This window comes from Mauremys reevesii, linkage group 18 (assembly GCF_016161935.1).
Source record: "Mauremys reevesii isolate NIE-2019 linkage group 18, ASM1616193v1, whole genome shotgun sequence".
NCBI classification, from domain to species: domain Eukaryota; kingdom Metazoa; phylum Chordata; order Testudines; family Geoemydidae; genus Mauremys; species Mauremys reevesii.
Window position 1 is genome coordinate 26,988,094 of NC_052640.1, and position 26,327 is coordinate 27,014,420.

The 26,327-nt window shown below is 48.1% G+C and overlaps 1 long non-coding RNA gene across 1 annotated transcript in view; it reads left to right on the forward strand.

The window, feature by feature from the left end:
* Positions 1–1,308: 1,308 nt before the first annotated feature.
* LOC120386343 overlaps positions 1,309–26,327 on the forward strand; it is a 36,152-nt gene continuing 11,133 nt past the window's right edge. Inside the window, exons 1-2 of the long non-coding RNA XR_005589669.1 lie at positions 1,309–1,445; positions 23,474–23,605. This is a non-coding gene — a long non-coding RNA (uncharacterized LOC120386343). The remainder of the gene's footprint in view (positions 1,446–23,473; positions 23,606–26,327) is intronic.

Below are 26,327 nucleotides of genomic sequence, written 5' to 3' on the forward strand. Positions count from 1 at the left end.
ATCCCTAATCAGAGGTAGCTGTAAGTCGTCTGTGGGCGCTGATTATCTCTGTGCATGGGCTTGCCTAACAGCTGCAAAAACGCATACAATTGGAGCAACCCCCACTGCGTGTGTTGTCACCTCTTACCCACCGAGTGCTGGGCTGTGCCTCGTGCCACCATGCGGAGAGTTGGTTTGTAGTGGCTGGTGTTAGATGCTGATTGGTGATTTGCACACACCGTGATCTAGTAGATTCAGAGATTCCAAGGCCAGAAGGGATCCTTTTGATCATCTAGGCTGACCTGTGTAACACAGCCCAGAGAACTGCCCCCCAAATCATTCCAAGAGCAGAACCTTTAGAAAAACATCCAGTCTTGATTTAAAAGTTGTCAGGGATGGAGAATCTGCCGCGGCCCATAGCAAACTGTTCCAATGGCTAATTACTCTCCCTGTTAGAAATGTCTGCCTCATTTCCACTCTGAATTTGTCCAGCTTCAGTTCTGGCTGGCGGGAGGACATGCAGAGGAGATCTGAATGCACACACTGCTGGTGCAAAACCTCACCGGAATAACCAAAGAAGGGGCCACATAAAAAGTTAGTGGCTGGAAAAGCCAGAGAACACCTGGAAAATGGACCCCAAGAGGAACAGGAGTGAGGCGGGACCAGAGGCCATGCTTAAAGCTCTAGGATGGCTCAGGTAAAAAGTGATTCCTCTGCGTGGGTAATATCAGTAGGATGAGAGCTGGACAGAGAGCTCCAAGCCAGCAGGAGCATTTCAGAGCCCTTAGGACTGATGGGGACTCAAGTCGAGCTGTGGCCATACACCCGCTGCCCATCACAAGAGATAGCAGGAACAGGGGGCACGATGTCTTCGCTTTTGCAGACTCACGTCCAGCCCATGTCCCGAGGCCCAGGGCAGGATTGTTCCTTTAGGGCATTTTCTAGAGTTTGATCCAACCTGGTTTTAACAGTCCCCAACAATGCGGCTGCCACTCCACTCCCTACTCCAGAGAGACTGCCACCTGCTTCACACTTCTCGCTGATGGAAAACTTCATTGATATTTTCATAAATTCTCCTTTTCTTAATTTCATCCTTGTGACAGGGTCTACTAGGCCCTTTGAGGCCCCCTGCTGGAGGCCTCAGGGTCCTACCACACCCGGTATCAGAAAGGCACAGTAGAGAAGTTCTCCAGGCTGCCTAGAGTGGCTGCAGGGGAAGCAGCCAATCAGAGAGTCTGCAAGGAGCAGCCAATCAGGACCCAGCAGGACCATATAAAAGGAGGTGCAGTACTAAAGACAGTCAGTTGCTGCCTGGAGCCAGAGGAATGAGGATGGTATTCCTGGCTGGCTAGCTGGCTGAAGGGACTGCAGTATCTCAGACAGAGCAGTTGTTGGCAGGGACTGGGGGAGCAGAGAAGAAGCTCTTGTCTGGCTGCTGGGATTGAGCCCAAGACTTCAGCCCTACGGTAAGGATGAAGCATTCATGAAGGTGTTGGGGTTGTGCAGAAGTGGCCCAGGGAACAGTAGCATCAATGTAGTGAGCAGTAAAGGGACATAGCAGGTGGCTGCTATTGGTAGGGTCCCTGGGCTGGGACTCTGAGGTGTGGGCAGGCCTAGTTTCCCCCTCCCCTATTAGCCATTGGGGAAGTGAGCTGAATACTGAACTGGGATATACCCCCGGAAGGGGAACTGTTCAGTGTCCCAGAAAGGCAAAGAGTCTCCAGGGATGAAGCTCTGGGGGCATGGTCTCATATCAGGGCCAAGGCTATCCCAGGAGGGGCTGAGGAACTAAGAACCTGAACCCAGGGAGGGCTGCAGGCTGACACCAACCAAGGGATACTGGGATAGGTCCCTGTTGGACTTGTTTCCCCCGAAGTGATTTGTTTGTGTGGTGTTACATACAGACTGTGAGAGATGTGGCCAGAGGGCTGAGTCACTGAAGACCTACCACAAGCAGAGAGGGCAGGCACATGCACTCAGCCAGGGGGCGCTCATGAGAGGAGGGTGCCACCCCATTATAATCCCATTGTTCCCTGTGTATCCCACTCGCTAAGTATCCCTTCTCTCTCCATGGTGTAAATGCCCCACAGGTGTTGTTAGCATGCCCCTGCTTGAGCCATCACTAAGTCAGACAGATTTAGCTTGAGAGGATGGACAAGAAAACCAACCATCAAATGAACCGCAGCGCTTGCAGCTCACTGTGCCGCATTGCGCCAGTAGGAGAGGGGGCTGAGCGAGGGTTTCGTCCTGACACCTACCGTGATCAATGTCTGAGCTGAAACATGAGGTTTGATTAGCTTGGTCGCCCCACACCTGCCTTTAACAGCTGAGGTGCTCTCCCCTGCGGCAGGTTGGAAACATGATGGTCTGCGAATGCAGGTGTCCTCTGCCTTTCTGCTGCTGAACTGTTGCCTGAGTTGTTTCTGACCTGGTGAGCAGCTGTGATCCTTAGTTCACGTGCAGCGGGGCACATTCAAGGAGGCGGGAGACTGTCGGAAGCTCCTAGAGGTGGGGGAATTCCACTGGGGGCTTCCTTCCTCCTCCCTGCTCAGAGGGGGAAACCACCCCAGTGTGGGTTCGGGGTCTGGTTTCGGGGCAGACATGTTTCGGAAACAGGCTTTTCTTTCTCCAAAGTCCTTCAGGCGGTTGAGACAATTAAAACGTGAGCTGTGAACGGCGCAGGTTTGCACCAGGGAGAGCTGAGCATGGCACTGCTTTCTTGTGAAAATAATTGTGACAGGAAATCACCTGCTCTAAACTAATCTCCCTGGCGGAGCTGGGGGTCATTGCCGGGATGGGCAGAGAAGCATTCTGAGAGCAGTTGTAGCCAGAGCATTACCAGCAGTCCGTCACAAGGGCACGCTGAACAGCCCCTGGGCTCAGCTCGGCTCCAGGCTGTGCCTGCAGCTTTCTCTGTGACGAGTGGGAGAGAGCGCCCCAGAGGCTGTGTTCATTCCAAAATGGATTCATATAGAACTGTCACTGAGAAGTGGGGCAGAACCGTGCCTCCTGCAGGACCCTCGATAAAGGAGCAAGCTTGTATTGTCCGTGTGGTGCTAGTTAGAACGGCTAGTTGAGGTGGCCACTAGCAGCCATGGAGCAAATGAAGATAATTTTGCGTTCACCCCCAACCACAGTGTCCTGGGTCTTTGCAATCTCTCCATGGGTTCAGTGAAGACCCAACAGCCCACAGAACTCCCATGGGGAAAGGGGAAGGTGAAACAGACAAACAAGCCCTCCAGCCTAGCCAGAATAGCCAAAAAGCTGCACAGAGCCAGCAGCAAAATGGGCAGACAAGAGCCTAAAAACAGAGGCCCCAGAGAGGATTGCTAAGGGGAGTCCAGGCTGCAACATGGTGTGAGGAAGGGACTTTGAAGCTAAGGCTAAATGCACAGCAACACCAGTTTGCGTCCTTAAAGGGCCACACCACCTTACTGCACAAAGAGAGAACAAAAGGGAAAAAAATGTGTGTGTTTTGGGGAATCTATCATCTGCTGGCTGAGAAGGATCTGGAAGTCATGGTGGATCACGACCTCCACACGAGTCAACAATGCACTACTGTTGCAAATAAAAGCAAATACAATTTTGGGTTACATTAACAGAGGTATAGCATGCAAGTCATGGGAGGTGATAGTACCATTATACTCAGTGCTTGCTAAACCTCAGCTGGATTAGTGTGTCCAACTTTGGTCACCAATGTCTAGAAAGGATGTAAAGAAACTAGAAAGGATCCAGAGTGACAAAAATGATGAAAGGGATAGAATACAAGCCATACGAGCAAAGGTTGAAGGAACTGGGTCTGTTTAGTTTGGAAAAGAGGAGATTAAGGGGGGACATTATAGTGATTTACAAATACTTGAAGGGCTGCCATAATAAAAAATGGAGAAAAGTTGTTTTCTCTTGCCATGGAGGGCAGGACAAGAGGCCCTGTGTTCAAACGACAGCATAGCAGATTTAGATTGACTCTCAGGGAAAAACTTCCTAACTGTAAGAGATGGAACAGATGCCTCAGGCGGTTGTGGATGCTCCTTCACTGGAGGTTTTCAAAAAGAGGCTGGAGCCATCTGTCTGGGATGGCTTAGAAATGACAAATCCTGCATCTCGGCAGGGGTTAGACTAGATGACCCTAGCGGTCCTGTCTAATGCTAAGGTTCTGTGATTCATGCTTTAGTGAGGGCTGTAGCATGTTGCCAATGGCTTCTGCTCATCTAGTGTTGGAACCTCATTGGCCTGGCCCATGTAGCAAAGATGAAGAGCCACACAAAGGTGTCATAGTCCATTCAAACCAAGTATGTCCCTGCTTGGCCAAACTGTTTTTCTATTCTCATTAACAAAGGGATTTACATACAGAGATGCAAGTGTCGGTCTCCGGTTTGCCAAGGAAATGCAGAGCAATGTCCTTGGCTTTGGGGGTGACTGTAGAGCTACACTGCTGTGAACAAGAGCCTTTCTCTAATTTTACTAGCCACATTATATGAACAGGTTATCCTGTTGGAGAAAGGATGCCCCAGTGGAAATTGTAGTAGAGTCATTTAACTGTATGATGTCCACAGTTCAGTGCGGGAGGAGGAGTTGGTGGGGCAATGGGACCTTCGCCTCTACAGCCCTGTGTTCAACCTGATCTTGGTCACAAAAGAAGGTGAACTAACTGGTCTCATCCCATTAGAGTCCCTAGTAAGTGCAGTGTATTTATAGGAGACGCGTGCAGGTCAGGACAGAGTTCCTGGGGCAGGTGTTTAAGACTGGCCAGCAGAGGGTGCTCCGGGGCAGGGCTGAGGTGCACTGGCAGAGCTGTGCAGTGTGGTACGTCACCTGCTGGGCGTGGCCACTATTTTCAGTCCATCACTCAGGAGCGCACAAAGCTCATCAGCAACATTCTATAAAAAAAAGAAACAAAACAGATTATTTAGCTTTGCATGAACCTCTTTGGAGGAATTAAAATATGCCCAACAGCCAGGGATGTACAGAATGGATCTGTCAGCCAGCAGGTAGCGTCACCATGGCCCCCTCTGGCTTGAGAGGTGCCATAAACCCAGCCCCTGGCCAGCCTTGAGACCCAGGATTCCAGCCGAGTTCGCATTCGACACAAGTTCAGACCTTCCCAGACGTCGGCACAGGCTCAGGATGGAGCTATGCCGCCATCAAAAGGCTTCTTTCAAACGGAGAGCGTAAGAATAGAGCAGCATAACAGAGCTCTTCTTTGCCCAAGTTTTCTAATCACGCTCACAGCCATTTAGAGATGTAATGGAGCCAAGGCAGGGAATTCCACAGTCTAACAGCACAACCTTAAAAGAGCGAATATTTGATGAGGCTGAGTTCTGTGAAGAGAGAACAAGGGCTGTTACCATAGCAGATATTTCAGCACAGATGCTGCAGAAGAAAGACGTCAAGCTTTGTAAAGAGCCTTTGTATTATTTCCAGCCTCTCCAGTTTCACTGAACTGAAAATGAAGCTTAAAAAAAAAAAAGATGAGGAGGAAGAAGACAGAAAGAGAGAGCAACTTTTTTTTCTTTCTTGCTGAAAGCGGGTTGCTGGGCTTTTAGCTTTGCTTGGAGCTCAGATGCCAACTCAAGGCTCTTTGTGGGCTCTCCAGATTTCAGTACCGAATGTTTTCTGTACCAGACCCCAGTAAGCTATTTTCTTTCCCCAGATGTATCCTCCGTGCAAGCAGGAAGGGAAGGTTCTGTTCTCAGCCCTTATGGAAACAGCGGGAAGTGACTCCGGACAAACAATACGTTGAGTCATTGAGCTCTCACTCTGGGTGAGGGCCCCAGAGCCAGGTGGGCCTCCTTCCAGCTGACCACTGCATTTTATGGGCTGGCTCCCTCCAGCTGTTAATTATTGTTACTGATTCCTGACTCTGGAATCTCTACTGCGGTAGAGGCTCTCTTAGGAGCTCAGGAATCTCCTGCATTGAGAATTTTTCCTAATTTGCCCCAGATGTTTCATTTCCCAACTTCAAGATCTTCCTCTCTGTTTTAGCAGCACCTGAGAAGGAGGCATTCCCATCCCTCATTTATGTTGCTATCTTTACATCGACATCAGACGCCTGTGGTGGAAAAGCAAGGCAACGCCATCCAGGTGTTGAAATCAGCACTGTTTTCTGCCCCCACCCTCGAACCCTCTAAATGAGCTGCTGACTAATCTTATTGAGAACCTGGATCTTCTGACTCATCCTGGTGGGTTTCTGCATGTGCCCCTTGGAGTCCCCCTGTCTTCCCATTCATCACCCAGACTCCTCTACTGTCTCTAGGGAGTGACAGAGCTTTCCTTTGACAGCAGGACTAGCTTTTTCCCGTTTGGTGCTGCAGTAAGAAATACTCCAGATTGTGACACATGCGTTTGAACCATCTTGCTCAGATAGGACTGCGCAGTGACTCTCTGCTTAGCCGATATTTCTCTGCACCCCACCCTCACTGTCATCAAACCTGCCCCACAAAAGTAGGCCCAGAATGTGACCTGAGTTTGGCCTGGCAAGTGGTCAAATGCTTGCTGTACCTGAAAGTCTCTGTATGCTCACCCATGGTGGTGGGCATGTCCAAGGAAGGTGTTGGAAAGGGGGCATTACTTACCGCTGCTTGAATAGTCAATTGATTTGCAAATAATTTGGGGAATCAAGGCACTAAGCTGGGCTCACTACAATTTGTGGAGCTCACCTATCGATGGATATTCAGGCAGCTGGAGACAGGGCCGGCCAGAGAATTCCGGGGGCCCGGGGTCTTCGGCGGCGGGGGGCCCCCGCTCAGGGGCGGCTCTAGACCCCAGCGCGCCAAGCAGGCGCGTGGGGCGGCCCTTTCCCTGGGGGGCGTCTTCCCGCGGCTCCGGAGCGCGCGACGAGCGGACCTGCCACAGGCATGACTGCGGCGGGTGCCGTGGTCCCGCGGTTCCGGTTGACCTGCCGCAGTCATGCCTGCAGGTCCACTCCTCCCGGGCTCCGGTCGACCTGCCGCAGGCATGCCTGCAGGAGCTCAACCGGAGCCGCGGGAAGACGGGAAACACTCCAGGGGCCCCGGAAAACACTCGTGGGGGCCCCTGCGGGACGCGGGGCCTGGGGCAAATTGCCCCTCTTGCCCCCCCCTCTGGGCGGCCCTGGCTGGAGATGGTTTGTGGAAATGCTAGTGCGTCCTGCAGGTTCCATGCATTTATCTTTTCACCCCAAATGTTGCACTGGAGATTCACTGGCCACTGTTTTCTACTCATTAGGCTCCTTTTAAGACATTTCAGTCAGGCATGCAGGAAGCAGTAACAATGACTTGGGGGTGCAGTCATGGCACCCCCATAATGCTCAGCAGAGAGCCGATATGACCAGCATGCTGTAACATATGGGCTGACAATGACTCGGACCCAAGCTGTGTAAAATCTTTATAGATAACAGTTCTGTTGTCAGGAACCAGGGTGGTGCACGAATGACTCGAACTCTCACCTATATTGTCCCTACTGAGAATATCCTGCTGCTCCGGACACAGCTGGGTAAGCCCATTCTCTGCCTTGCTTGTGTCTTGCCTTGTTCTCAGCCTACATGGGCCTTCAGAGAGAGGTGGAGTCCAGGCCAGACCGAACACCCCCAGTGAGCCATATCCGAATCCATCACCTTTCCCTTCAACTTTTCTATATCAAAAATAAGAGGTACATAAATTCCATTGTCCTGAAGACATATGCAGGATGCAAATATGAACTGACAGGCAGGTAACCTCCTGGCTCATCAGAAAAAGAGAAAAATAGATATCTTCTAGACAACGAGAAAGAGCAAAGTTAACAAAACCATTAGGAGCTTTGAAGTATATCCTTCCTCCTCTACATTACTGCAGCTCATCTCTGTGGAGCTTTTTTCCCAAAGCTATATGTCAAGCATCTGGCCAAGAACAACAGTAATGATGGAGGCATGGCTATGACTCCATGATTACCCTGGGCTGACCTCTATTTTCAGTTCCTGCCAACTTTCACAAAAACCTCCTTTGGAGCTGAAATGTCTTATGCCTAGTTTTCACCTAAGGAGATTTTTGGGAAAGTTTTACCAGAATCTGTCCAGCAATTTTTGGCTTATGCAACAATGAACCAACTGGCTTTTTCTGTTTTTCACAGTAGATTGTGACCTTCTGCTATGTCACATAACTCAAATCCTTCTCTGTTTCCAGACTTTAAACCTACACTTAGTCTTCAAACAGGATAAGAACCTTTGATAAGTTGGGAGAAAGTCATGTCATAAATAACAAAGTTATGACCTTTTGAAAATATTGCACCGAGCATGCTCAGCTGTGCACCAGTCTCCATAACGCTTCTTTGTCATTTTTATTGCAGTTCTCTTCATGGGTTAGCAGTTTAACAATAGGGCCATCAGGATGAAGGAATTGTCAGACAGCTACATTTAACCAGAAATGATAACAGCTCTTCCTAAGAGAGGTTGCTGGGGTGGAATGGTGAGAGGTTTGACTGGCTGATCCCTTATTACTGAGTTCTCATCAGGAAGATTGATGGAGAGTAACCAATGATTTCAGTCAGGTTCTTGTCACATTTGAACTTACTCTGTTACCATTGTGACTACTCAGGCTACATCTATACTACAGCCGGGATCGACGTTCTGAGATCGATCCACTGGCGGTTGATTTAGCGGGTCTAGTGAAGACCAGCCAAATTGACAGCAGATCGCTCTCCAGTCGACCCCTGTACTCTACCCCCGATGAGAAGACTAAGGTAAGTAGACAGGAGAGATGGGGATAGCTTAGTGGTTTGAACATTGGCCTGCTAAACCCAGGGTTGTGTGAGTTTCAATTGGGGGGGGGCTAGGGATTTGGGCCAAAAAATGGGTCTAGTGAGTGAAAGCAGGGGGGGGACTCAATGAATGACCAAGGTCCCTCCCAGTTCTAGGAGATTGATTATCTCATAATTATTATTAATTCTCCCATCGACTCCCCTCTGCCCCCGGCGGTAACTCGACTGGAGGTACGTCGAATCCAGCTACATTGTTCACATAGCTGGAGTTGTGTAGCATAGGTTGACTTATCGCGGTAGTGTAGACATAGCCTCAGACTCAAACACTCTTGTGCTTTCATTATATAATGTAGTTACACAACAGATACATGCTTAGACTCTGACTCACCTTGTTAGTGTAGACAAGGCCTAAATCTAAGTTACTCTAGTTAAGTTACATAACTTAAGTTGATATAGCTTAGATTGACTTAGCACAGTGTAGACACAGCTGTATGTCAACGGGAGACCCTCTCCTGTCAACATAGCTTCCACCTCTCGTTGAGGCGTACTGAAGGCAATGGGAGAGCGCTCTCCCATCAACTTACTGCGTCTTCACCAGACCCGCTAAACTGACGATTCTGCATCAATTGCAGTGGTGCTGATTTAGCCCGTAGTGAAGATAAGCCCTTTGATACACTATTACACACACAAAACAATAGTAAAGGAATGTTAAGATTGCAAAGTCAAACACTCAGAAGTTAGGAAAAGCTAGAATTAAGTTTTCCCATGAAAGTTTTTTTCTTTTCTTTCTTTTTTTTCTTTTTTCTTCTCGCAGGATCCTGCCTCATTCACTTCACAGACTAGGCCTGCTCTGGGAATGTTGGGCACAGGGCCGGCTCCAGGTTTTCTGCTGCCCCAAGCAGCGCCAAAAAAAAAGCCATGGCAGTGCAATCACTCCACTCCACTCTTCAGTGGCAATTCAACAGCTGGTCCTTCGCTCCGAGAGGGAGCGAGGGACCCACCACCGAAGACCCGGACCTGCCACCTTGGTATTGCCTGCCCCAAGAACCTGCTTCTTTAGCTGGTGCCTGGAGCTGGCCCTGGTTGGGCATTTCCCAACTTTTGACTGCTTGACTTTGCAACCTTAAGCTTGTTGTAATGTAGCTTTTATGCTGTAATTTTCTAGGTTATTAAAAAAGGAAACTGGAAAAAAACCCAAAACAGAAATTTTATCATGTGGAACCATACCATGGGTAATCAGCAGTGTAGAAACCTTTAGATCCACTGCACAGACCTCTGTCACTTGAGCTAATGGCGTAACTGATAGCAGTAGTAGGTTGTCATCCTCTGTGGAGCAACACTAGAGGGAGATTCAGCACATGATTTTTTCAGTGGGTTTCACAGATAATTGTGGACAGCAGAGCAATGGTGAGACTCAGGCATCGGGAGTTCCATTCCAGGCTCGGAGGGAAGTGTGCTCCAGTGGGCACAGACCCTTCTGCCCTTGTTCTCCCCATCCACAGCCTAATTCTTTCAACCCTGTGCCCTCCAGCCCCTCCTTATCCCAGGACCAATTTCTCTCCACCACCTTATCTTGTCCCATTCCCCGTTTCCCACCCATGCAAGCTCCCCATCCCCATGGGCTTGTAATCCTGGCCCCCCGTCTCCCTGTTCCAGACTTCCCTGTCATCACCCATCCCCCCCCATTACTGTCAGGCAGCTTTCTCCTTCTCAGCTGCATTTGAGCATCAGCAGAAGCACTGAGAGCACGGGGGAGACAGGCTCCATGCTCTCAGCTCTGGTGCCCAAAGCAGCAGTTGCAAGGCAAGTCGTGCTCAGCTGCTGCAACCCTGGGCTGGAACATGCTGTCACTCTGCGGATGGCACAGGGATTTCCCTACCCCACCTCAATTTCCCTAACACCCCGCCCCCAGTTTTGTGAACTAATTACATGCAGTGTTGCCAATTTAGTGATTGTTTGGAAATTTGAATTGAAATTGAAACATTAATACACCCTTTAAAAGCATATACGGTGTATGATAAAATACATGTATCTGGAAAGTAGGAACATAGATTAGCTTCCTTATACAGCTGTTGTTTTTATGACGATGTCAGTGCATTCATTTCAGTGATGCTGGCCAACCTAATAATTTCAAATGATGATTTGTAAGCAAAGTCTAAATGAGCTCTCCCTGACAGCCAGTGATGAGCTGGGGGCTGGGGGGAAAGGCTTCAGGACCAGGCTGTATTTACATTCACACCTAATCTACCTAGGTATCCAGCAAACAGAGCTGTGTAGCCCAAGTGATAGATTTTGGCTGGGGTTGGGTTGGGGGGGAGGGGGATGGGGATGAAATGTTGTTGTTGTATGAGAAAAGGGCAGTAGAACTGTACTTAGCCTGTGCTGATTGAGGGCATCAAGAGAGAGGGTGGGGACAAGTGTTTTGCTTGATGGTCTGCCTGAGTCACAAGTACTATTTGACCTGCCCCTCTCCACTGTTTAAAGACAGAGCTGATTAGGCTCCCTAGAGAGGCTTTTGTTTTGTTAAGTAACCACCACAGCTGAAATCACTGATAATCAGGTCTAAGTGCTTGGACTTGCTGTGGGACAGTGTTTCTGTGGAAGAGATGGCCCAGTCCGCACTAGCAGTGAGGTTCCTCCACTGAGAGCTCAGCTGAAATCACTGAGAGCTGGATGGAACCTCAAGAAACCAACTTGCAGAGGTCACAGTGGCAGGTGGCAGCAGAAGTTGATGGCATAGGGCCATTGGGAACAGAGCGATGGAGTGAACAGTGGCACAACAAACAACAGTGGCCAGAGCAAACAGTGAGCAGCTGAAGGAATGAGCAAGGTGCCGTCTTGCTCCCCACCTGGGAGGTTAACTCATGTGAAAGCACCTCTGAACTCTGAGTCTCCACTGACCAAGGACAACACCAGTGAGTGTTAATGAGGCTGTTAAGAATGCTGGAGACACAACACCGTTCATGCAAACAAACATGGCTGTGGCATCCTACTTTCTATTTAAGCAAGAGATACCACACACTACAAACTGGAGGCCAATGTTAAGTGCATTGTCACTTGTTCATCCTGAAGCTGAACACTGGTTCCAAACAAAACCAGCAAGAAACTCAGCTGACTGGCTTCTAATGGTGTTAGAAGCATGTGGTGCAACAGTAAAAGACTCAACAGTTGAAAAAGTGAAGAACTCTCTCACCACATTCAAAAAAAATTGCATACATAGCTGATGAATGCACCAATGCAAATAGGCATCAAGTATTAAGTCATTTGTACGTTATCTTGATGTCAGTGATAGGCCAGTAGATGCATTTTTAGATGTTCAAGTTATAGAAGACACATTGGCTGCATCTGTGACAACCCACATCTTAGAAGAGTTAAATGCTTGTCAATTGGACCCCAAAGAGATGGCTGCTTGTGCATTTGATGGAGCTGCAAACTTCTCTGGAAGACATGGTGGAGTAAAAGCTTTGCTCAGAGAAAAGTGTAACCCTAATCTCTCCTATACAGACTGCAGAGGCTATCTACTCCAACTAGCACTAATACGAGCTGCAGACTCTTCAAAAGACATTTAAAAAGCTATAAATTTAATGTCTTCATTATATTCTTTTTTCAGCAAGAGTCCAAAAAGACTGAATATCTTGGAAAATATAGAAGATACACTGGGACTGAAGTTCAAATTAGTCCAACCTGGGAAAACCCTCTGGCTTTCTCCTGAGCGATCCTTGGCTGTTGTCTTAAAATTACTCCAGCCGTTATTACTGGCTTTGGAAAGTATCTACCAAGATGGGATGGATCTACGTAGTGAGGCTGGTGGATTACTTTTGCTACTACGTTCAGAGAAGACAATTGCCATTCTCCCTCTTGTAAGTCTACCGTTGAAACCACTTGGGTCATTAAACAATGCCAGCCAGGCATCTGCTACAACAGTATTAGATCTTTGATCCAAATGTAGCTTCTAGTGCTGGACAATCAGAGCTATCCATTGAAAAAGTACTGGAAGAAGCAAACACTTCAGTCCAGATGTTGACTAATGAAGGTATTTATATTGAATCCTTAAGTGAAGAGGACAAGATGTATTTGTTAAGACAACTGAAAAAGTACACAGACTTGATTCTTAAAATTCTACAACAGTGACTACTAGTTTCTACTCAAACTCTATGTAGCTTTTACAGATCCCTGTCCTATAAAACACCAACAGTTGAGTGGAGTGAGGCACTCCCAGCAATGGGGCTGCCATGTGCTCAGGATAGAATAGAGTATTTGAACACAGAGTGGAATATCATACGATGAATGAATGAAGATTTGACTTCAACTTCTTTTTTTATCATCACTAGTGGCTCGACGGGATCTTTGTGCTACGTTTCCAGGGATGAAAGAAGTAGGAATTCATCTCTTGCTACTCCCAGTCACAACAGCTATAGTTGCGCACTCTTTTGCCTCACTGAATAGAATTTTGTGTTCTGAAAGAAGTCGCCTTCTACTTGATCATGTGAATGAACTAATGAGGATATCAGTTGAAGGACTGGAAGTACCAGACACAGGAGAAGCCACCAAAGATGAACGTGTTGCATTCAAGAAGTTCATTAACAGACTTGTGTAAAAGTATAACAAGAAACCAAGAAGGATGTAGATGTAGTGCTTTATAGAAGGCTTGAGTAGCCAACCTTAATTTGTGAGATGGTTTTAAAACACGAGTTAAATCTAACAAAATGGTCATTAAATGTTTTTCAGTTTTTACTATGGTGCGATACAGCCCCCCCTTCACCCTCACGATCTCACCCCTCATTGGCCCTGACCCTCCCCCCCACACCCCCGTAAATTCAAACACCTCCCCAACCCAATTTCAATTCATGGGGAAAACACTGGGATGACCCGTGCAATTTAGCCACAGGTAGGAGCTGTGAGGGGATGGAGCATGCTCAGTGCAGATGGACTCTTTGGAGAATTTGATCTGTAACACATCTCTACTGAGCATGTGTAATTTTGCCAAAAAAAATTACAGTTTGGGCAGCTTTTCATAAGATCTGCAAAAGGCACATCTCTAATATCAGGGTGACCCCCTTCTCCCCTTTCCCCCCACACCAATTTCGAGTCCTTGCTACAGTCTGGATGTGCTACAGCTTCTCAGCAAAAGTATTATAAGAATAGTTTTAACCTCGGCAGAACAACATATTTTTCCCTATTTGAATCCTGAGAAACTACTGAACTTTCTTTGAAACTTTCCAAAAAACATTCAGCCTGAAGCAGACACCTGGGAGGAAAAAATCTCCGTCTGAGTGGCTAAAGGATAGTTAAGTTATAAGCAACTGAATATAGGATCTTATAATGGGAAGCATTAGGGAAACATAACTATAGGCAGTTCTACCTTCCCCACCTATAAAACCCACTGCTAATTTCTATACATTAATTACACCGGAGTGGCATGGCCAATGCAACGAGCATTTAAGTCAGTCAGAAATAGTTCATTACCTTTGAGCGCACAGTGCAGCATGAATGGATTGTCAATGAGAGCACGGCGTGGGGCGGTGTGTGAACATTTTGAGCCAAGCCCCTCCCAGACTGAGTCAGTGTAACTGGGGGCAGGATGTGGCACTGTCTGTAGCGACTTGTGCAGCCACGTTACAAGGGCCTGGCTATTCGCTCTGTAGCCAAATGAGGAGCAGAGACAGCACTGACCCCGAACAGACCCAGTGTTGAAAACCTTAATTCTCTGCTGTACCCCCAGGGGCTCTGTCTCAGACATCACTGCAGTGAGCTGGCTGCCCACAAGGGGCAACTCAGTTTTACCCCTCAGCAGCTGGCTCTGGGCATGGGCAGCAAAACTAGCTGATGGCACCAGGGCTGGGTCAGGAACCTACGTGAGATATTAAGGTGGAGTTAAGCTGAGAGTCGGTATCATTAATTTAGGGTAAAAATCCATGACACGGATGCTGTGATTATCCCCAAAGCAGGCACTGTATACCCAGTAACTCCACCTTAAGGTTAAAGAGAGTGAGCTCCACACGTGCTAAGGGCTGGAAATGCAAAGTTCTGGCACCCAAACAGCCTTACATCTGCCCTGTCACAGATGCCTCCAACCGCCCATAGAGTGAAACCTCCCTGACATCATGGGCAGGGGCTATTGTTTAGGATTAATACTCACTTCTCCCATTGTTATTCCAAACGGAAAATTTTGCCTTCAGCAGACATCTTAACTCTGCCTGGCTGTGGCACCAGGAAGAGAAGCAATGAACAAATCAGCTGGGTGCATCTTTAAATGTCACTTTAATCTAATCTGGAGCCCCAAACCCTAGAACGCCTTCATCGGAGCATGTGGCTGGTCCATGGTGTCTATGGGACTGGGATGCAGGAGTGAAGGTTCCTGCAGCTGGTGTCCGGCCTTGCCTCTCCCCTGCTCTGACTGCTGTTTGCAGGGCCACCTTCCCTCTGCCTGCCAAGCTGTCTTGGAAGCACAGCAGAGCTGCTCCTCTCCCTTACCAGCCTGCATCCTGCTCTCCAGGCAAGGCCAGAGTGCCCCACACTGGGGGAACAGGCATGGGGTTGGCCCTCCCTGCCAGGCTTCAAATGGCGCTGCTGTCTAATAGCTGTACCATTTTTATCCAGACTCCAACAATGGACCCAGGGGACAGCTCAGACCATACTCTTGGGATTCTGATATGATGATTTTAGTTATCAGCTGACTGACCGACTTACCAATGTGTCAAGTATCAGAGGGGTAGCCGTGTTAGTCTGGTTCTGTAGAAGCAGCAAAGAATCCTGTGGCACCTTATAGACTAACAGACGTTTTGCAGCATGAGCTTTCGTGGGTGAATACCCACTTCTTCGGATGCAAGTAGTGGAAATTTCCAGGGGCAGGTGTATATATAAGCAAGCAAGAAGCAAGCTAGAGATAACGAGGTTAGATCAATCAGGGAGGATGAGGCCCTGTTCCAGCAGCTGAGGTGTGAAAACCAAGGGAGGAGAAACTGGTTCTGTAATTGGCAAGCCATTCACAGTCTTTGTTTAGTCCTGAGCTGATGGTGTTAAATTTGCAGATGAACTGGAGCTCAGCAGTTTCTCTTTGAAGTCTGGTCCTAAAGTTTTTTTGCTGCAGGATGGCCACCTTAAAATCTGCTATTGTGTGGCCAGGGAGGTTGAAGTGTTCTCCTACAGGTTTTTGTATATTGCCATTCTCTAAGGAAAAGGATAAATGGACACAAATCAGACATTAGGATTTGTGCTATAAGGTGCCACAGGATTCTTTGCTGCTTTTACCAATGTGTTGTAAACATGACACTTAACCTGTGTACCTCTAATGCTAAATGCAGCATCATACTGATTTCAAGTGGTCTCAGTTGCCAGGGCAAAGATTCCTGTCTCACTCAATCCCCCCCCACATACCTTCCATCCATGAACTGGTGCCTGCCCATAGTCTGGTAAAGGCTTGAGCCAAAGGTATGTCTCAGTTCAGCACCTTGCACTCTGGCCAGCTGCCCAGTGACATCAGTGTTACCACCAGGGGGCTTCCCTTTTTGTAATTTCGGCCCCACATTTGTTTATTTTATAGCAATTCCCCCATGTATGGGCAAAATTCCTTGTAGATTTAGCACCTCCAGCACGGAGCCACCTTTCAGCTGCGTGGGGCCATGTCCATGATTACAGAAGTTGACACCGAGTGACAACGTGTGAGGTGAACCCAGAAATGTTGAAAAAATCTGGGTTTAGTTGCAGTTGTTTAATAAACAAAAGCAAGTGAGTGAACACCCACGGAAATGTCAAGAGGGAGTTTCTGCAGCAGGCCAGGACTCTTCACAATCCCCCAGTCCATTCCTCCATGCCTTTGTTTTGCTTCAGCGTTAATGGCTTAAATGCTTTGCTGAGTGAGGGTGGTCAGCTGAACCTTGGTCTGAGACAGCAAACAGTCAGATGCTGTCAGATAGTTGTTTGCACGTGTGCCTCATCTCCTATCAATCCTCACTATTACTGTCCATGTGCCAGGCAAACAGAGTCCATATATGAAACATACTCGAAGAGCCTTCAATAATCCAGCATTAACTGCAGACCTAGACAGGGGTTCTACAATGAAATTGCAACATAAAAATATGTTAATAACTGTCGCCATCAGTTGTGCTTCGTCGCTACATCTTTCTGTTAAATACCTTAGTGCTGTTTAATATCAGCAAATACATGTACAATTTTATATCTCTTTATGGAAAATTCCAGTTTCCAATTTGCATGTACTTGTCTACTTAGAAATTTTATTATGTGCAATGTTTACTACAGTAGCCACTTTTTCTTCTTGAGAGGATTATTTATGGCATGTTATATTTTTGTGCAGTTGGCTTTGGTAGTATATGTATTTACAAGAATAGCATTTTAAAGTCTATTCGTTTCACCATGATGCACAGTCACAAAGTGCACAGGCCAAACTCCATCTTTTTCCACGGGCAGTTGCAGCGACGTAACCAGTTTTCAATTATGATGGTACAAACTTTGTCAACTTGGGGACAACAAAAGTCACAGCGGAGTCGACTGCAGGCCTGGGGTGGGGAAGGGAGGGAGAGACAAAGAAAAAGAGAAGAGCAAAGAGCAGGATGAGGAATATAGGAAAGTAGCAGTTGTTAATTCTCTTTCCCCTCACAGGTGCTGGGAAGGGCGGCATGGGGGGGAATGAAAGCTCAGACCTGGGGATGATGACAGATTTCTGTCGCTTTGGCTGAAGTAATGTACAAAGAGGTGCCAGTTTGCTGAGAACTTTGCCAGAAGTTGCCTGAGACAGTTTGCCCTGCAGCCTGCTTGGCAGATCCATTTCAGAACGTGATTCTATGCTGAAAAGCAATTCTGTAGAAATAGCCTCTTCTCACTCAATAGATCTGTTCGCTGGGGCCTTTCCATTGACTTCCATGGGCTCTGCATCAGGCCCTATGAATAGGAGAGACAGATTTGTTACTTCGGTGACAAACAAAATGTTACTGCCTTTTCCTCCTGTTAATCCTGCAGAAACAGCCCACTGAAATATAGGCGAGAAAACCTACGGGCCAGGAGTCTGGAGCATGTATGCAAATACACCTAATTTGCATGCATGAATATGCCTTCTCTTATTTACATAAATACTCTATGCTATATATATATCCATGCTTATTGGTGCACACCTCCCTGCTCCCAAACCAGTAGCTGTGGGCTAACATCAGTTAGGCTCATCACTGGGTGTGGGGCTGCCCTGGTCACAGCCCCGTTCCAATAGCCAGGATGGGGGTCGTGTGGAAAAGCCCATGCCACTGCTACACCCCCAAGGTATACTCAGGGGTCTGATTAGATTTATGGCTTCTTTGCCCTACCAGAGTAGCAGATCAGAGGGTCTGACCCTATTCATCTGCAGTCGCCTCTCCGGCCCAGCATGTGGGATCTCCTGAGCAGAAGGATGTTTGTGGTGTGTATTACATGGGTGCAAGAAATAAACCCCTGCAACATGCCCCTCGCCGTACAAAGTGCCGAGACGTGGCTCTTCCGCAGGGGCTGCACAGTCTTGGCCAATAGCTGGTAAAAGTGTCCTTTCCCCGGTCACCACCTCTGGACGGTAAGAGCGAATGCTGGGGGCATTGGGCAGTTTGCCTCATTGCCCCATGCCCTGAGTGCCAAAGGGCCAGCTACATTTCCATTTCCTCGAAAACCAAGGGAGCCAAGGCCTGGTGCCCTGTGCGGAGAAGGGTAACACGTTCCCTCCTGTGCCGGCTGCAGCGTATGAATATTCATTAGTGAGTTCTTCCCTGAATAGCGATCGTGTGTTTATGATGATGAAGTGAGACATGCAGATACATTTGTTAAACTGCTTTCACCGTAATGCGGGCAGGGCACAGACCACAGTGAGCCTTGCAGGCTGTTGGAAGGGAGATGGTAATTAAGCACTAATATGCAACTGGGGCTGTCAAAAGACTGAGACCGAAGCAAGGGCAGGCAGGTGCTGAGTGGAGAGGAGTCTGTGCAAAGGAGCAGGAATGGCTAATTTAGTGGCCTTCAGAGCAGTGATTTGGGCAGAACTGTTAACGATGGGGCAGCCTAGTCAGTCTGTTTGTGTAATTAATGTATGCAGCGCCCCCTCCCCCCCCAAACCTCTGTAAAGAGGTAAAGGCTGAAAAAACAGGAAACCGGTGATGGTGAAATCTACTGCCAACCCTGGGGACATAGGGAAGCAGAGGTTCTTAGCCTGGCTGGGAGCAATGATGGGTCTGAGCAGTGACCGAGGAGCCAATGGGATTGGGGGGGGAGTCTCATGCATGGGGAGCTAACCGGAGGTTTGCTTAGGCGTGCAATTGGGGTTTGATCAAAGCAGTGACTGTGACAACAATCACAGTGACTGTGATTTGGGGAGCTCGGTGGCTGGTGAAACTCCAGCAAGAGAGAAGGTGATTAGCATCTCATGGAGGAGACCGGAGTCCAGTCCTGAGCTCAGGAAAAACAAGAGAGGCGAGGGCTGTGGATACGCATGCGGAGAAGAGCAGCCCTGGTCAAGCTTCATTACAAATACCAGTGTGGGCCTGTGCAGACAGCCGGCAATGGGAGAAGCTCAGATTCCCCAGAGCTGAATACAAAGATCATGGCGCAGGCCCATCTCTGCCGAGGAGGAGAGACAGTGGCAGGGTCTCAGCTCTAGAGTAATGAGAAGGGCATTCTGGGGCTTTTGGTGGTGTATGGCATCTACACGGGTAACCCAGGAAAAAAGGCATGAAACGATTGTCTGCCGTAGCTTTCAAGGAGGGAGAGGGGACTGACGACATGTACCCCAAACCACTCAGGATGATGTTTTTGCCCCATCAGGCATTGGGAGCTTAACCCAGAATTCCAATGGAGGCGGAGACTGTGGGCACTGTGGGATAGCTACCCACAGTGCACCGCTCTGTAAGTCGATGCTAGCCACGGTAGTGAGGACGCACTCCGCCGATTTAATGCGCTTAGTGTGGACATACACAATCGACTGTATAAAATCGATTTCTAAAAATCGACTTCTATAAAATCGACCTAATTGCTTAGTGTAGACAAACCCTTAATTTTGTGAACCATGTACCCAGGGACGCAGGCGGGTTTCTGGTGGCTACCCCACTCTTCCTGGGTGCTCAGGCTGGGACTCAGCCCTATCTTGTAGTATAGACGTAGCCTGAGCGGATCCTGCTGCTTCAGTGTTGGTTGACACATCTGTGGATGTTTGTCCTTTCATGTGATAGATGTGAATAATTGTTCTCTTCCCCCTTCCATCCCACAGTACTTTTCCCATAATGCTCACCACACGCATTCTTGCATCACCTCCTCCTTCACTGCTTCTCCTCCCCCCGTCCCCCAGCATCTTCATTTCCCCTTCCCTTCTCGACTGGTCCCACCGGCTGTATTGTCTTCACTCATCCTCTCAACCCTACTCCCCACCTTCACCAATCCCCACCCCACCTCTGCAATGTTTTGGACTATGTAATGTTGGCTGCTTACATGGGTAAAGGGTAGGCAGCAGCTGGAGCTAATAAAATGATTCGGAGTCACAGAAGGTCTCGAGAGACATTCCAGCAGAACAGACTTTATTGTTGATAAATTCAGCTTCAAGAATGTCATCATTTCAGCTGGCACTTTTTCAAGTCCCGTCTCTAAGATCCAAGACGTTTGGATAAACAAAACTGGCATGACCATCTGCAATTGCGCCATCTGTAATTTCCAGTAGTGTTACTCTCCTTTTCCCCCTCTATATAAATGGAAACTTCTCAAAGGGACCATTAACAAAGAGTCAAAGGCCAATATTCTCATGCCTCGTGCTTGAAGTTAGGTACCTAAATCCACATGACCTGAGAAAACAATCTGTGTCAGCATCTGGCATCTTTTTCTGGTCTGGGTTTAATAACGATATCATATTTCTATAGGTGCAACACTGTTCCTTGCAGCATTGGTTCTGCAGTAACAAGAGGTTTTCCTAGCTGCCATGGTCGGGTGATGGTCAGGTTCCACTGTCCATTTCCTCCCATGGGCATATTGATGGAAGTGCTCACTGGCAAAGTCTACCCCAGACACTTCCCCATCATCTGTGCATAGTTCCATTCTGTAGCTGTTTGAGAGGGTGCTGGATAAAGCATGGTCTTCTCTGCCTGCAGCAGCGCAGGCCAGGTCTTTGTCTGGAGGCACGCCCCTGCCCTGCTCTCTGTGCATTCATAGCTCAGTGTGCTGCGTTGCATGCGCCGCTGCAGGCAGAATCCCAAACATCTGGTAGGTGCGGTATAAACATGGCAGCTAAATCACTAGCCCGGGTGTGTTTCCTAGTGCAACATGGTTTTCGGTGGCCTCACTTATAGATTAATACATAGTTCAAGACAAGGGCCTATGAGATCACTTAATCTGACCTATATAGCACAGGCTATAGACTTTCATCCAGTTACCCCTGTACTGAGCCTGTGTTTGGCTAAAGCATCTTCCAGAAAGGTGTCCAGGGCTGTATACAGAGATGAAATCCCCTCCCTGCTCCTGCTTCCCTGTTTATATATCCAAGGATCACACCAGTCCTTTTTGCCACAGCATCACACTGGGAGCTCATGTTCCGTTGTTTGTTCGCTATGACCCCTCAATCTGTTTTTTGGAGTCAGCGCTGTCCAGAATACAGGCCCCCAGTCTGTGTGTGTGGCCGGCATTCTTGGTTCCTACGTGTATAGCTTTGCATCTGGCTGTATTAAAAGGCATTCGTTTGAATGGTCCCAACCTCCCAAGTGATCCAGCTGGCTCTGTCCGACTCCCTGTCCTCGTCATTGTTACCACGCGGCCAATCTTTGGGCCAGCCGCAGATTTTATCGGCAGTGATTTTATATTTGCTTCCAGCAGGGATTCAGGGGGCCTGGGGCAAAGCAATTTCAGGGGGCCCTTCCATAAAAAAAAATTGCAATATTATAGATACTATATTCTCATGGGGGCCCCTGTGGGGCCTGGGGCAAATTGCCCCACTTGCCCCCCTCCCCTTCTGGGCGGCCCTGACTTCCAGACCACTAATGAAAATGACACACTTGTAGCCTAGTACCAGTCCCTGCAGAGCCTCATTAGAAACCCTCCCATTCAGTGCTGATTCCCTGTTGAAAACTACCGGCACTTTTTTTGAGATCTGTCATTTAGCTAGTTCTTAATCTATTGAATGTGTCCTCTTTTGATACTGAACAATAGTAATATTTTAATCAGAATGTCGGCGGTACTAAATCAAATGCCTTACAAAAGCCTAAATCTGTTACATCAACACAGTTACCTTCATCCATCACACTTGTAAGCTCATCAAAGAATGAAATCAGCTTTGTTTGACAAGAGATTTTTTTCCATAAAGCCATGTTGGCTTTTATTAATTATATTCCTGTCCTTTAGTTAATTTTCAACTGTATCCCTCATAAGCTTTTCCATTACATGTTGCTCGGGACTGATCAGTGTTGGGTTTGGTACCATTACTTAAGAAAATAAAGACCCTAATATTTTACTTCCATTGCTCTGGTGACGCATTTAACTTGGCTCTGTTTTCCCTGGGTCTCTGCGTTGTGGGACAGAGACTTGCATCATGTTCTTCCTTGGTAGCTCCAGTCTGACCCAAGCAAGCCTGGCATAGGCATCATCCTCTTTCTCGTGACATACTTAATGGGCTGAATGAATAACAAAAGGGAAGCGGCTGGATCTGTCTTTCCCTGGTGGGGTATTACACGTGCTTTGTTCGGTCAGTTTTATCCCACAGTAACTGGTGTGACAGACCCAGGTCAGTTGGGAACAGCAGAGTAGTAGAAGGCAGATATACTGGCCACTGGATAAGCAGTTTTCTGTTCCCTGAGTGACCAGATCAGGGGCTGCTCCAGGCTAATGAGAACACCTGACTCCTATTAACCTGCTAAGAATCAGGTGAGACTGTTAAGCACCTGACTCTAATTAAGGCCCCTCTGATGCTTTAAAAGGGCTCACTCCAGTCAGGCCAGAGGGAGCCAGAGGAGAGGAAGTGCGTGCGAGCGAGTGAGCGAGGAACTGGGAGCAAGAGGCGTGCAAGAAGCTGAGAGTAAGTAGGCATCCTGCTGGAGGACTGAGACGTACAAACGTTATCAGACATCAGGAGGAAGGTCCGTTGGTGAGGACAAAGAAGGTTTTGGGAGGAGACCACGGGGAAGTAGCCCAGGGAGTTGTAACTGTCGTGCAGCTGTTCCAGGAGGCACTCTAGACAGCTGCAGTCCACAGGGCCCTGGGCTGGAACCTGGAGCAGAGGGCCGGCCTGGGTTCCCCCCAAACCTCCCAACTCCTGATCAAACACAGGAGGAATTGACCTGGACTGTGGTTTCTACCAGAGGGGAAGGTCTCTGGGCTGTTTCCCGACCCACAGGGTGAATCTGTGAGGTGAGCAAATCCGCCAATAAGCACAGGACCCACCAAGGTAGAGGAGGAACTTTGTCACACTGGATAGGGTATCCAAGACACCCGTTTATTTGTCTCATTGTCAAATGCAGGCATGCTCATTCCAGATTTCCTCTCAGGTCCCATGGGTCCAGCCTCCATCTCAGCTCTGCTGTATGTGGAAGTTACACCCACTCCCTAGCATGATCAGCCTGGACAGTGACCTCAAGTTTTCCAATATTAAAATCTCTGAGACTGATCAGTCTCATGGTGAAGCAAGGATTTTTTTTTTTTTTTTAGGATCTATCGTGGTATCCATTTTAATATTATATTTCCCAGGCAGCTGCCTGGCCCATGTAACCTCTTTGAATTGCAGTTGTCGTTGTCTTTTCCATCATTCTTTGCAGAATCCTAATGTCTCCTTTTGCTATTTTCCTGGCAGCGTCCCCCAAGAGTGCTCAGGAAAGTGGGCTGTAATTTGAAGCAAGGCCTGCTGGCTGCTAGTGAGTAATTCAAGAGGACCATCTGCATCGCGGCTCACCACCTAGAATAACACTGTGAACAGCCTTGGCAGGTTCTAGTCTTAAATATTTAATGTTGTATGGGGGAAAGCCCTGAATGTAAATTTCATGAGGGATGTTTTGGTCACCTTTGGCTGTGCTGAGAGCTCCCATTCACCCTCTAGACACAAGGTCCATGAATATTCATTCACATTCCTTCAGGGATCTTTTTATTTGTAACGTTGCCAAGAATTACAAACCGGGAAAGCAGGAGAAGCTGGATCAGCTGAGAGGCTAGTGGGAAGTTCAAAGGGAGAAGGGGGAGTGTTCTGAGATGTGAAGACACCTGGGGGCATAGGCTGTTCATGGTTGAAGGGCGTGATACATCCATGGGATGGTGGGGGGATAGGGATGCCCAGGTCTTCTCTAGGCAGTCTCCAGAACCGGCCGGCCCTGTGCTGGTGCTGACTGCAAGAGGCCAGTTTGATTTTACGGCAACGTGCCAGATCTGGACATTTTTCTTTCGATATTGGTGCTAATTACACGCCCCCCCCCAAAACTAAACAAAACAACCCCTCCCCTCAACTTTATATCATTTTTGTGAAAATAGGTGTGTTTGAACAGAGCTGGCACTAGGCATAAGCAGACTAAGCAGTTACTTGGGTTGGGGGAGCATATTCACTATTTATTATAAGAACTTGACTGTTTCAGTATGGGGGAGCATTCAAATATTCCTGCATAGGGCCCCCAGTGGGCTAGAACTGACTCTGGGACTGAATTGCCATTTTGGATCGAAACGTGAGCTGAGCAGAAAGCAGGGCACTGGTCTGGCTGTGGAAAACCCAGGTTCAAGACTCTGCTGGCATGTCTACTGGGGCAGAGTTAAGGCTGTGGTGCACTTTTCATGGTGTGTGTGCTCCATTCTAGCAGTGGGGGTGTGTCTCTAGGTGGGGGGGGTGTAGAGGGTATTGTGGGCAGGTGTCCCTTTCCATTTCCTTGCTTTGTAGGGTTTCTGTTGGTATGTTATGCACAGAGCAACTTCTACTGACACACAGTGCACTGGTTGTGTGTGAATTATCTGAATGTGTTGTGGAGGGCAACAAAAATGATTAGGGGGCTGGAGCACAGGACTTATGAGGAGAGGCTGAGGGAACTGGGATTGTTTAGTCTGCAGAAGAGAAGAATGAGGGGGGATTTGATAGCTGCTTTCAACTACCTGAAAGGGGGTTCCAAAGAGGATGGATCTAGACTGCTCTCAGTGGTAGCAGATGACAGAACGAGGAATAATGGTCTCAAGTTGCAGTGGGGGAGGTTTAGGTTGGATATTAGGAAAAACTTTTTCACTAGGAGGGTGGTGGAGCACTGGAATTAGTTCCCTAGGGAGGTGCTGGAATCTCCTTCCCTTTTTAAAGAGGTTTTTAAGGTCAGGCTTGACAAAGCCCTGGCTGGGATGATTTAGTTGGGAATTGGTCCTGCTTTGAGCAGAGGATGGGACCAGATGACCTCCTGAGGTCCCTGCCAATCCTGATATTCTATGATTCTATGAACGTTCAGTGAAGTAGTTTGAGGCATTCTGATCCCAAATTCATATGTAACCCAGGGGATTTGTGTGCTAAGAGGCCAACTCACTAGTCACTATTCATCATTTGTTAGTTGTTCTCCTGTTTTAAAAGTCTCAGATATCCAATCAGGGAGGCAGAAAATTCCATATGACTTAAATGACCATTCTTATGGTTTTCAGGTTAAAAAATGTTTTTTTAGGTTTTCTGTTTTGTGGTGGAAAAGTGGAAATTCTCAAGGAAAGCAGCCACTTCCTACCAACCCATCTTGTCAAAATCCCAATTTTCCATACCAAAGAGGGCTGATCAGAAATGTCTGTCAAAACTAACACATCCCAGCTTGATGCCTGTCCTAGCAGGGCTGCCGGCTGAGCTACAGTATGAACAGAGCAACCTTCACTGATACACCACACAGAATGTGTGTGTGTGACTTCTTAAAACAGTGCAATGCACACTAGCCTCAGAGCAGTGTGGAACAGTCACCGTTGGCACCCTTCCCATGTGGGTTCAATAATTAGCCCAATGCTGCCCCTACCCACCCTGGCACCTAGGCCCTAGCATTTATCAGGTGCTTGTGTGCGAAGCACGTCTCACTGATCAGTCAAGCAGCACTTGGACAGATAGATGAACATGAAAGGGAAGCAAAGGGGTTTATTATACTCCTGACCCAGTGGGTGTCTGGAAACTCTTCAGCTGCCACCATCTGCCAGCATTTGGGAGAGCTGGTGCTGCAGCTGGAGATTCAGCCAGTGCTGGTGTGGGGTTTGGCTCAGAGCCCGCACCCCCTCCCAAACCCCAAACCCCTGCCCCAACCCGGTGAAAGTGAGTGAGGGTGAGGGAGAACGAATGATGGAGTGAGCGGGGTGGGGCTTTGGGGAAGGGGCAGGTAGATCCTGGGTTGCCCTTAGATTCAGAAACTGATCTTGGGCTTTAAAAGGTAGGAGACCACTGCCTTAGACATAGTAGGGATTTTCTCACTGGATTTACCACCTGAGTATCCAGGATTAGCTATAACTCCAGTAAGACTTATTTTCCCTGAAGGAATGGAGGGCAGATGCCCTCAGAGGGGAAAGAGGGCTAAATTTCTTGTCTAGCTCCTCAAAGGACACTGCTGCATCATTTCACTCTTGTCTGGGTTAATTTTGAGGCAATTGCTCTTCACCCTGGTGTCGATCTCTTGCAGGCACCTAGGCACTGCCCACAACCTTGGCCCTGGCTATGGGAGGGAGATGTAGAC